Source organism: Petaurus breviceps, unplaced genomic scaffold (genome assembly GCF_028583685.1).
Source record: "Petaurus breviceps papuanus isolate PSGF00001 unplaced genomic scaffold, PetGlider_PUasm1.0 224, whole genome shotgun sequence".
NCBI classification, from domain to species: Eukaryota; Metazoa; Chordata; class Mammalia; order Diprotodontia; family Petauridae; genus Petaurus; species Petaurus breviceps.
In genome coordinates, this window is record NW_027185887.1 from 333,129 (window position 1) to 344,194 (window position 11,066).

Genomic DNA, 11,066 nt, shown 5'->3' on the forward strand with positions numbered 1-11,066 from the left:
TCAAATACCTTGAATCCTATTTTCCCCATTTTTAAAACTGTTGCTGCGTGCTTACCTCGCATTGAAGCTGTAGGGCTCCAAGGAGATGTATGTAAAGCACTGTATTTGCCAAGTGCTACATGTCAGTTTTTAGAGATCAATCTCTGCATCTGGCTATAATCTAGCCACTAGACTAAAGTCTTAGTATCTCATTTGGAAGCAGAAGGGACCTTAGGGGTCCACCCCCTCACTTTACAAATGTGGAACAGGTCCAGCGAAGTTAAGGGGCTTGCCCAAGGTCACCCAGGTATTAAATAGCAGGGCCAAGATTGGGAACGACCCAGGTACACTGGCTTCTTAAGCTAAGGCAACTTACAAGCTATCCAATTCCAATAAACAATCTTTAAGCGCCCAATTTGGATCAGGCCCCAGTGCTAAGAGCCTGGGAAACAAAGAGATGAAAAGATATTCCTGACCTCAAAGAGCTTACAATCAAATAGATGATAACAACATGCAAACAAATATATACAGCGCAAACTTCAAACGAGATTAAAAGTAAATTAAAAACAGGTAAGTAACTGTAATTAAGAGGAGTTAGAAATGCCAGCTTTCCCAGAGCTGGCATTTCTGGGATTCTCAGGGCATGGACATCACTTGTGGAAGCTTGCTTTCCCCCAGGTCACAAAATGAGAAACTGGGACATGTTATGTTAACGGACTACACAGTTTAAATTCATACAGCTCGTGATTTGGCAAAGTTTAAATACGCGAAAGCATTTGCAGTCACTTCAATGGCCCATTTTCCACCCAGGGAGATGCACCGGAGACTAACCGCGCCCCAAGGAGCTTCACACCAGCGGCCCCTCCCGGGGTCAGCCCGAAAACGGGTGTCCTTGAACCAAGGACTGAATCCCTGCTCAAACCTGGACCCGGGGGAGCCGGCGTGGTGAAGGTGTGGACGGCGACAGCAGCAGCTCCGGGGCCGGAGGAAGGAAAACCGGCGGCGATCTCACGGGCGCGTCGGACAAACACATCCGGGTCACCCGTCTTTGGCCGCCACCCCGCCCCGAGCACTGAGCGAGCGCCCGCCGCGCCCACCCAAGAGAACGAGAGAGCGAGCGAGCGAGCGGAGGGACAGCGTGCCAGGGCCGGCCCGTGACCGGGGCCGTTCCTGCGAAGCTGACCATGGACTTGATTGTTTTTCAGGCACCGTCCACGGGCCGCCCGTAGGGGTCACGCTGGAAGGGCTTCGGGGCCAGCAGGGAAGGGGGTTTTCAGGGCTGGAGGTGGATATGGGGAGCAGAGAGCGGGACTGGGAGGAAGCCGAGGTGGGGGAAGAGGAAGGAGAGGGAAAAAGCGGGAGGGGAACCGCCCCTGGCCGGGACCCGGATGCCCAGCGGCCCCGGTCCCGCGATCTTCCTAAGTGGCCCGAAGCGGGCAATCTCAGTACCACCCTCAGAGGCTCCCGTGCCCCGGCCAGATAAAACTTTAACTTGCGGCCTCACGCTTTTCTCTAGCTCCTCGATTCCCCCTCTGATTGATTCCTTTGACTCGCCGTCTTCTCTTAGCTTAAGGGGCGGGACTTCCGGTCCCGAAGTTGTGTGGCTTCCGGCGGGAACTAGAAGACCTGATCGTGGACAGTGTTCTGGGCCGCCGGCTGCTTGGGACAAGAAGGTAGAAGCCGGTATTTTCTCAGTGACGTCGGTTTCGCCGGCTCAGCACCAGGTTTTACTTTCTTGGCCTGAGTATCTGGCCCTCCCTCCCGGATCGGGTAGTCCAGCTCTCGCCGGAAGTCGTTCAACTGCGGGACAAGAAGTCCCGCCTCCTCCCCGAAGGGAAGACGGTGAGCCGGAGGAGTCAGTCAGAGGGGAGAACAGGAGCGATTCAGCCAGCAAACAGGTAAGTTATTATCTGGCTAGGGCGGGGGGTTGGGGGCGGGGACCCTCCGCCGTCTGGGCTGAGCCCCAGCGGCGGCGTGGGGATCGCGGGCAGGGGCAGCTCGCCGCCAGGATCTCCGCTGGGGCCTTTCGCTCCTTCTTCCTTCCCCCCTCCCTCTCCCTTTTCATCCCTCCCCCTCTCCCCTCCCTTTCCCTCCTCTCCTTCTCTCCCTCCTCTCCATCTCTCCCTTTCCCCCTCTTCTCTATTCCTCCCACCGATGCTTGTCTCTCTTTTCTCTTTCCTCCTTCGGTCTTCTCACCTTTTCTCTCTCTATCCTCCGCCTTTTTTTCTAGGTATAATTCATTCTCCTGAGCCTTCTTCCACCCTTCTCTCCCTCTTCACATCACAGTTGAGGCTGATGGAGATTATTACCTCTCCCTCCCTTCTAACCCTAACCACCTTCACGTTCCCTCTGTGCAGGCGCAGGTTTCTGGGTTGCAGTGTCTGTCAGCACACAATTTGGAGGGAGGGTTGTAGTGTGGGACATCATTCCTTTCTCCATCCACAGGTACTCTCCTGCATCTGCACCTCAGAGAATGTGAAGTCTGGTTATTACTCCCTATTCTCCTCTGAATAAAAAATTCTGTATAAGCCTGGAGATTAAAAGTTAACACTAAGGTCTTCAGCCACTGGTTTTTTTTGTTTTTGTTTTTTACTATTACACGCCACCCCTTGTCTGCACTACCACTTAGGCTTTTTTTGTGTGATTCAGATGTTGGTGAATGGTTGATTATTACCTACTGTGGCAGGATTGATGACTAGGAACATCACCACAAGAACTCTTGTTCTTGTGAACATGGTGAACATGCTTACATATCTCTATTTTTCATTAAGTCAACTAGGAGATCTGGTGGCTACCTCAGAACATTCTAGCTGTTGCTGTTTTATAGTTTTATATGGTTCCAGCTGATTTCCACTTTCAGACTTTTTTCAAGCTTCTATTTTGCCATCCTTTTATTGTGATACACACTTCAGAGTATTGGATCTCTAGTCCTTTTCTGTTTATCACTGCCCATTTTCCTGGAGGTAGGGTTACACTATCCGAGATGAATCAGTGGAAAAGATTAACTTATTAGTTTCTAGGCTTAGTAAATTTCAAGGTAGTGAGTTTTGGTGGGCAGAACTATTAGCTTTATGACCAAATAAGAAGGGAAAAGACAACGAGAAGTACTCATTTAATGCAATGCGTGATTTTATAGTGATTGAATTTTACACTCACATGTAAGCTTGATAGTAATTTTTGTTGCTACCTTTGTAATTACCTTAGCTATCTCTTAAGTCAAAGTGGCTCATGTCTTTTTGATTCACTTTCCTATTGCTCCACAGTGCTGCATGTGCACATGTCAGATGTGCATTAGGGAAAAATTTTTAGATCCTTCACAAGGTTGGCACCAGTATCTCTATTCAAATATTTTCCTCAGAATCAGTTTATTTTAAGTAGAAATGATATAGATTGAGAGGGCTAGGAGGAAGTGGAGATTGAGTAATACTAGAATGGCTTAGGGTGCTAGAGGCTTGGTCATCCTGGTGTTGCCAGGAGTGGTAGGTAGCCTGTGCCCTTTTCTTTCGCTTTTAACTCATGACCGATTTTCAGATTCCACCCAGGTGCAATGGCTAAATAGCTTCCATGATAGAGTTTGATCTGGTAGAAGCTTCAGGGCATCATAAAATAGCAAGAGGGAAAAGAATCCAATAAGGGGGAGAATTCCCTTTGTGTTATTTGTGTTCCTCCTCCCCAACCTAGAAATGTCTGTTAATTGGCCTAGCTTAGCCTCTCCTAGCAACTGTCAATCCCTTTCCTGTGTTGACTGCTAATTTTTGTTCTCTTTTTAGGCTCCTAACAATTGAGAGCTAAACCTTCAGGTTCTCTAGAATTTTTTCCTACACTGCTACCCTTGTCAGCATTTGCCACTATCAGGAATGGGGCTGAAAATATTGACAATAACTTGTCTCGTAATTGATGATATGATTACTATTGTTTATGGAAGGCAGTAAAAAGATGCCTAGTGGTGGTGAAACTCTTGGGGCTTTCATGGATAATGTAGTGTCTGCTACCACAGGAATTGAGTCCTGGGGAAAGGAACCTCACAAGCAGAACTTAATAGTAGATATAGTTGTCCTGATGGTAACAACTTTAAGGGGAAAGGTCAGTACTGTAGAGGGTGGGGCCTTCTGCCAGTCAATGAGAAAACCCTAGTTTTCTTATTTCTACTCTGGTTCCTTTTGGGAGGTTGGAGGAGAAAGTACAGTTTCAGAATAAGTTACTTGTTTCCTATTACATAACCTCTTTTTTCTTTGCTGAGAAAAGTATACTATAAAAATATACTTTAAAAAATGTTTTCCAGTTTATAAAGCTTTTCCCTCACAGCTCTGAGGGGGTGGGAGTGGCAGGGTTGTATGAGCATTATTATTCCTTATTTTTGTAGATGAGATAACTTAAGTGCAGAGGAGTTAAGTGACTTGCCTAAAGTCATACAGGTTAATAAATGATCCAATCTACTCAATTTTATTTCTCTAATAGAATGTAAACAAACTCCTTGAGGGCACAGAAAATTTTTTTTTTTAGTTTTGTCTTTGTATCTCCACTGCCTAGTAAGTGCTTGGAATATAGGTAATTTTTAAAATAAATGTTGGATTTATTGTTGAGCTAGTAAGTAACAGATAGGGGATTTGCATCCATGTCTTTTGGCAGTACATCAGATCCATTTCCGCATCTATTATATCATGTTGCCTCTCTTCTGTGCCTGTAGTATTATGTTTGAGTTACTTAATAATTTGTTATGGGAATTGGTTCTCACTTGTTTATTGTCAAATTTAGGGTCCCTCCATGGATCTGGTAAGATTTGTGGAGTCAGATTAGGTTAAGGTTAGTCCATTTGTCTCATTAGAGGATGTTTGAGTTGGGGTTGATCCAACAGAGTTAAGCTTGAGTTGGTTGGAAGTGGTCTTTGAGTCTAGATATATGTAGGTCATTTTGAGTTAGAATGAGCAGAATTGGGTTGGGATTGACTTGACAGGTTGAGGTTCCACCTTCATCAGATTCACTCAGGATCTATTATTTTATTTGGACCTTTTGGCCTGTGATGGTCTGAATCTATAGTAACTCAAATAGCTCTTTTCTTCTTTCCTCTCCTTAGTCCTATGACTTAACTTCTTAGTTCCCTGTCTGGACCTGCTATAGTCATTATATTGACTGGAGCTGGAGTGGGCTGATGAGTATTGGGTTGGCCACAGAAATCAAGGGAGAGTAGGGTGCCTACTAAACAGTATTTTTCTTTTACAACTTTATAATTGGTTTTTGTAGAGATTTTTGTCAGTGACTACAATACAAATACTTGGGGAGGGGAAAGGAAACCTCTTGTTGTCCACAGTGGCAGAAAGGATTTGGCAGATAATTCAGTCAGTTAACAATATTTACTAAAATCTGGGGATACGATGAAAAGGTGAAAACAATCTCGGTCCCAAAGGAGCTAACATTCTAATGGGGGAGATGTATATGTGTGTGTGTATATATGTATATGCATATGAACATGCCTGTATGTGTGTATGTACATATATACACACATAGTGTGTGTGTGTGTGTGTGTGTGTGTGTGTGTGTGTGTGTGTGTGTAAGTAAAGGAGTAAAAGCTAGGTGGCACAGATAGAGTTCTGGGTTTGGAGTCAGAAAGACCTGAGTTCAAATCTGGCTTCAGACACTAGCTGTCCTGGGTAAATCACTTAACCCTTTTTATCTTAGTTCCTCATCTGTAAAATGATCTAGAGAAGGAAAAGGCAAAGCATTCTAGTATCTTTGCCAAGAAAACTCCCAAAAGGGTTACAAAGCATCAGACATGATTAAAAAATGACTAAACAACTATACACACACATATGCACATATGTATATAAAAGGTACATACAAAGAAGATTCAAGGTAACCTTAGAAAAGAAGGCAGTAGTAACTGGGGGTGGGAGGACAAGGACTTGGAAAGATTGGTAGACAGTGGTGTTTGATTTGAGTCTTAAAGGAAGCTGGGGATCCTAAGAGCTACAGAGAGGAAGAAGGAGCATTCCAGGCAGGGAGGGCAGCCATTGCAAAGGAAATGAAAGAAGAGATTAAATGTCTTATGTGAGAAAGAGCAAGTAGGCCAGTATGACTGCTTTACAGAATATGTGTAGTACGGCGTAATGTATAAGAATATTGGAAAGATAGGAAGATACCAGTTTTCAAAGAGCTTAAATACCAAACAAAAGAATTTATATTTGATCCTAGGAATAATAAGGAGCTTTATTTATTGGAGGAAGGAGGGGATGATGTATTTAGATTTTTGAACAAGGAAAATCCCTTTGGTAGCTATGTGGAAGATGATTGGAGAGGGGAAGGACATGAAGCAGGGAGACCAATTAGGATACTTTGCAGTAGTCCAGGGAAAAAGACCTGAATTAGGTTTGTGGCTGTGTGAGTGGAGAAGGGGAAGTTTTTGAGAGGTGAGATTTTGTGGAGATAGAAAGGTCAAGATTTGAACACTGATTGTATATATATGCAATGAGGAGAGGGAAGATTAAAGGATAATATTGAAGTTGTGAATCTAGGTTACTGGTCTTCAAGAAGGAAGGAAAAAAAAGAAGTAAGGATCAGCAATAATAGGGAAGTTTGGAGAAGGATTTGGTTTTTGGGGAAAAGATAATGAGGTTAAGCCAAGCCAGTCTTAGACTGAAATTCAGTCTATATGTTGAAGGAGGAAAACATGAGTGCAAAATTCTGAGAGGATCAGACCCAGCAGTAGCACCCAATTTCCTTTGCTTAGGTCAAGGAACTATGGAAATTAGTGCCACGTTGAAGTGGAGTCTCTTAGAACAGTAATGTCAAACTACAGGTCAAATATGGACTTAGAAAACTACAGATTAACATTATCTATTATCTATTTTATTTTTTGTATTTTTATTGATTTCATTAAGCATTTCTCAATTAAAAAATAAGTTTTTATTAATATTTTCTGTTTCTTACATCATCATAATTATCCCAATTATTTCTTCTCTCTCCTTTCCAGAGAGCCATCTCATATGACAAAAGCTATTTTTCTTTTTGGAAAAAAAAATCAGAATATTTGATTATTATGTTGAAAAAGGCTGAAAACATGTACAATTTGTAATACCCATGAACCTCCAACTTCCATGATGGGGTGGGTTGGGGGTATATTTGAATATCTTTTCATTCAAGTCCTGCTTGATCTTTATAATTTTGTTACATTTACTTTTGATTTTTTGATGTCATTCTTTCCATTTACATTGTTGTAGTTCTTTGTCTATTTTCTTGGCTCTACTTTCTTTACTCTGCATTACTTCATACAGACCTTTCCATACTTCTCTGTATTCATCATATACATCACTTCTTAACAGCATAGTAATATTCCATTACTTTTCATATACCACAACTTGCCTAGTCATTCCCTGATACTGTGCTTTGTTTCCAATTCTCAGCTATTATAAAAAGTGCTGCTATAATCCTAATTACATTTTAATCTCGAAGTGCTTGGATGTTTTGTGGTCTTCCATTTTGACACCTGTGTCATAGAGCATATGTCAGTGGAGAAAGATACCTGTTGGTTTATAATTGATGGGAAGTTGTCTGCTCTTCAAGTCTACTTCCCTCCTGCATTGATAGAATTGTTGTATATAAAATGCAACCAAAACAAAACGTGTTACCAACCTCTTAAGTTTGTACTACTTTTAGGAGGGAAGGAAGTAGTTTATTTTTTCATGGCAATATAAGTGAGGTGAGTTTCAACTTCTTTCATTTGTTGGATATAGTTGTTTTTCTCCATAGAAAATAAGTTTACCTGAAGTCAAAAGTGACCAACAACAAAATCCATAAACAACCCCTCCCATGCTCAATGTTAAAATATAATAAAATACTTTTCTTAAGGATCCATGATTTCATTAGCGTGGGTAGTTTCCCCATTAATCTAGAGCAAAACCTCTGTATGACTTCAGAAAGACCTTCATGATTTTTGTGGCTGAAAACATGTGATGTCAAACATTCTTTTGGTGGCACTTGAGAACTTTGCTAGACTGATCCTTGGATAATGAAAACATTTTGGCCTTCTTGGCCTATACACAAAGCCTTTTTGGCCAGGAGGATCTGCCCCAGGGTGAATTCTTAGAGGCTAGTTCTAAAAACCAAATATCCCTCTAATGCCAATCTGAACTGGGGAGGGAAAAGGACCTCCCCCAACCTTCCAAATAAAGGAATAGAAACCGAATTACTCAGTTCAGTTCAACAAATGTTAAGTTTCTAGGTATGCTAGTACTGTGGTAGCAAAGACAGAAAGCCTTCGAGGAGCTTACATTTGACTGGAGGAATATAATATGTGTGCACAGAAGTGAATACAAATATTTGTACAAAGTAATATTGAAGGGTGAGAAAGAGCAGTAACAGCTGTGGAATTAGGAAGGCCGCTTGGAGGGGACTAAGGCTGTGTTAAAGGAATAACAAGATTTAAAAGGGCAGAGGGAGACTATCAGGTATGACAGGGCAGTTATGTATGCGAAGGCATGATGATAGGAAATGTAATGTTATGTATGTGGAAAAGATAAGTTGTACCAAGTTGTGCAGGCCTTTAAATTCCAAACAGGAGTTTTTATTTTTTCCTAGAGGTAATAAGGAGACATTGCAGCTTCTTGAACAGGAGAATATGTAGTGAGACCTATAATGGAAGCTTGCTGGATTGGATGTCAGAAGATAAATTCTATTTAAAGATTTAAATGACTAGCTTTGTGACCTGGGACAGATTACTTAACAGGACCTTAGTTTCCTCAACTGTTGTTATTTTTATTATTTTTTAAGCCCTTTACTGTTAACTGAGGGAATCTGCAAGCATGGAGTCATGAAGAACAGGTTGTGCTAGGTTGACCTTATTTTCGTTTTTGACAGTCTTACTATCCTCTGATAGATTAGAAGAATATCATGGACAGAATTTTCCTCCATTTTATTTTTAATTTAATGTTTATTTTTAGTTCCAAATACTCTCCCTTTTTCCATTCCCCCCACTCATTGAGAAATCAAGAAATATGATATGCACTGTACATATGAAGTCATACAAAACATTTCAACTTAGCCATGTTCTGGAAAAAAAAAAGCAAAGAAAAAATGTTTCAGTCTTGCCTTTGAGTTCATCAGTTCTCTGTATACTTCTCTGTAGGTATATAGCATTTTATCTCATGAGTCCTTTGGAGTTGTGGTAGAGCATTACTTTGATCAGTTCCTAAGTCTTTTATACTTGATTATCTCTGTGATACTGCTCTTACTGTGTAGATTGTTATGGTTGTACTCCCTTTACTTTGCATCAGTTCATCTAAGTCTTCTCAGATCTTTTGAAACCATCCCTTTCATCATTTTTTTATGCCACAATAATATTCCATCCCATTCATATACTATAACTTATTTACCCATCCCTCAACTGACGGGCCTTTCCACAGCTTCCAGTTTGTTGCCATCACAAAAAAAGCTCCTATGTTTTTGTACATCTGGGTCCTTTTTCTTATTTGATCTCTTTGGGACATAGACTTAGTAGTACTATTGCTGGGTCAAAGAGTATGCACAGTTTCATAGCCCTTTGGGGCTAGTTCCAAATTGTACTCCAGAATGACTGGACTAGTTCATGGCATAGTACACTAATAGTGCACATTCTCTATCACTATCCCCAGATAGTGCACTAATGTATCTATTTTCTCACATCCCCTTCAGTTTTTGTCATTTTCTGTCATCTTAACCAATCTGAGAGGTGTGAGGTGATACCTGAAAGATGTGTTGTATTTCTCTAATTACTAATGATTTAAGGCATTTTTATATGACTATTGATAGCTCTGATCTTTCTCTAAAAAATGCTTATTCATATCTTTTGACCATTTATCATTTGGGAAAACAATTCTGTTCCTATAAATTTGACTTGATTCTCTATATACGTGAGAAATGAGACCTTTGTTAGAGAAACTTGCTATAAAATTCTCCCCCTCCTCTCCCTCAGTTTCCTACTTTTCTTCTAATTTTTGCTGCATTGGTTTTATTTGTGTAAAAACTTTTTAATTTTATGAAATCAGAATTACTCTCTAGTGAACCCCTCTATCTTTTCTTTGGTTATGAACTCTTCCCTCATTCATAGGTATTCCTCTGTTTTAGAAAAGTATTTTACAGAATCTCATAATGTACATGTAGGTAGGCTGGATGATACTTCACTTATCTGGGTTCAGAACTGGGTAACTGACTGGTTCTAAAGGGAGTTGTTTTTTTTTTTTTTTTAAAGCAATTGGGGTTAAGTAACTTGCTCAAGGTTACACAGCCAGTTATTATTTCTGGGTGTGGTGCTGAGTATCTGAGCCCGGATTTGATCCAGGTCATCCCGACACTGGAGCCGATGCTCTTACTCGCTGAGCCACCTGGCTGCCCCTAAGCAATTGGGGTTAAGTAACTTGCTCAAGGTTACACGGCCAGGTGTTTCTGGGTGGGTGCTAAGTGTCTGAGCCCGGGATTCGATCTCGAGGTGTTCTCAACACTGGAGCCGGTGCTCTTACTCGCTGTGCTACCTGGCTGCCCCAAGGGAGTTGCTTAATGAAATAGTGATATTGACCTGAATAGAGGTCAGATTGAGTGCCAAAGGTTCTGCCCTTGGCCCTATTCTCTTTAATAATGTGAGTAGTCAATAAAATAAGGGCATTGGTGGTGTACTTAGAAAATTTTGGCATGATTTGAATTTGGGAGGCAAAACTAATAAGTTAGATGCCTGAATCAGCATCCAGCAATATTTCCACAACCTTATTACCATAAGATAACAAGACTGTGAAATGTGAAGTCCAGCACCTAGGTTAAGAAATTAGTCATTCAAGAATAGGATGGAAGAGATATGGCTAAGAAGCAGTTCATGTCAAAAACACCTAGGCAGTCTGGTGAATTACAAGCTCAATACAAATCAAGTTCTTAGATTGCTTTGATATAATTTTAGTGTCTGGTCTGACTGAGGTAGTACCGTGTTTCCCCGATAATAAGACCTATCCCGAAAATAAGCCCTCCCCTTACTGTGTAAGATTCCTCTAAAATAAGCCCTCCCCCGAAAATAAGCCCTATTGAGATTGCTACTGTAGTGAAGGTGATCCCCTGCGCTACACGCTACATTA

General features: G+C 41.4%; 1 protein-coding gene across 5 annotated transcripts in view; it reads left to right on the forward strand.

Moving 5' to 3' along the window:
* The first annotated feature begins 859 nt into the window (after positions 1-859).
* The window catches only part of ZNF407 (zinc finger protein 407), a 667,606-nt gene continuing 657,399 nt past the window's right edge, over positions 860-11,066 (forward strand). Inside the window, exon 1 of one of the 5 annotated variants that reach the window (XM_069094963.1) lies at positions 860-1,204. The gene's annotated coding sequence lies outside the window, so the exon portion shown is untranslated. Of the gene's footprint in view, positions 1,205-1,323; positions 1,878-11,066 lie in introns of those variants that run through there. The other 4 variants (XM_069094962.1, XM_069094964.1, XM_069094965.1 and 1 more) reach the window with 4 other exon arrangements.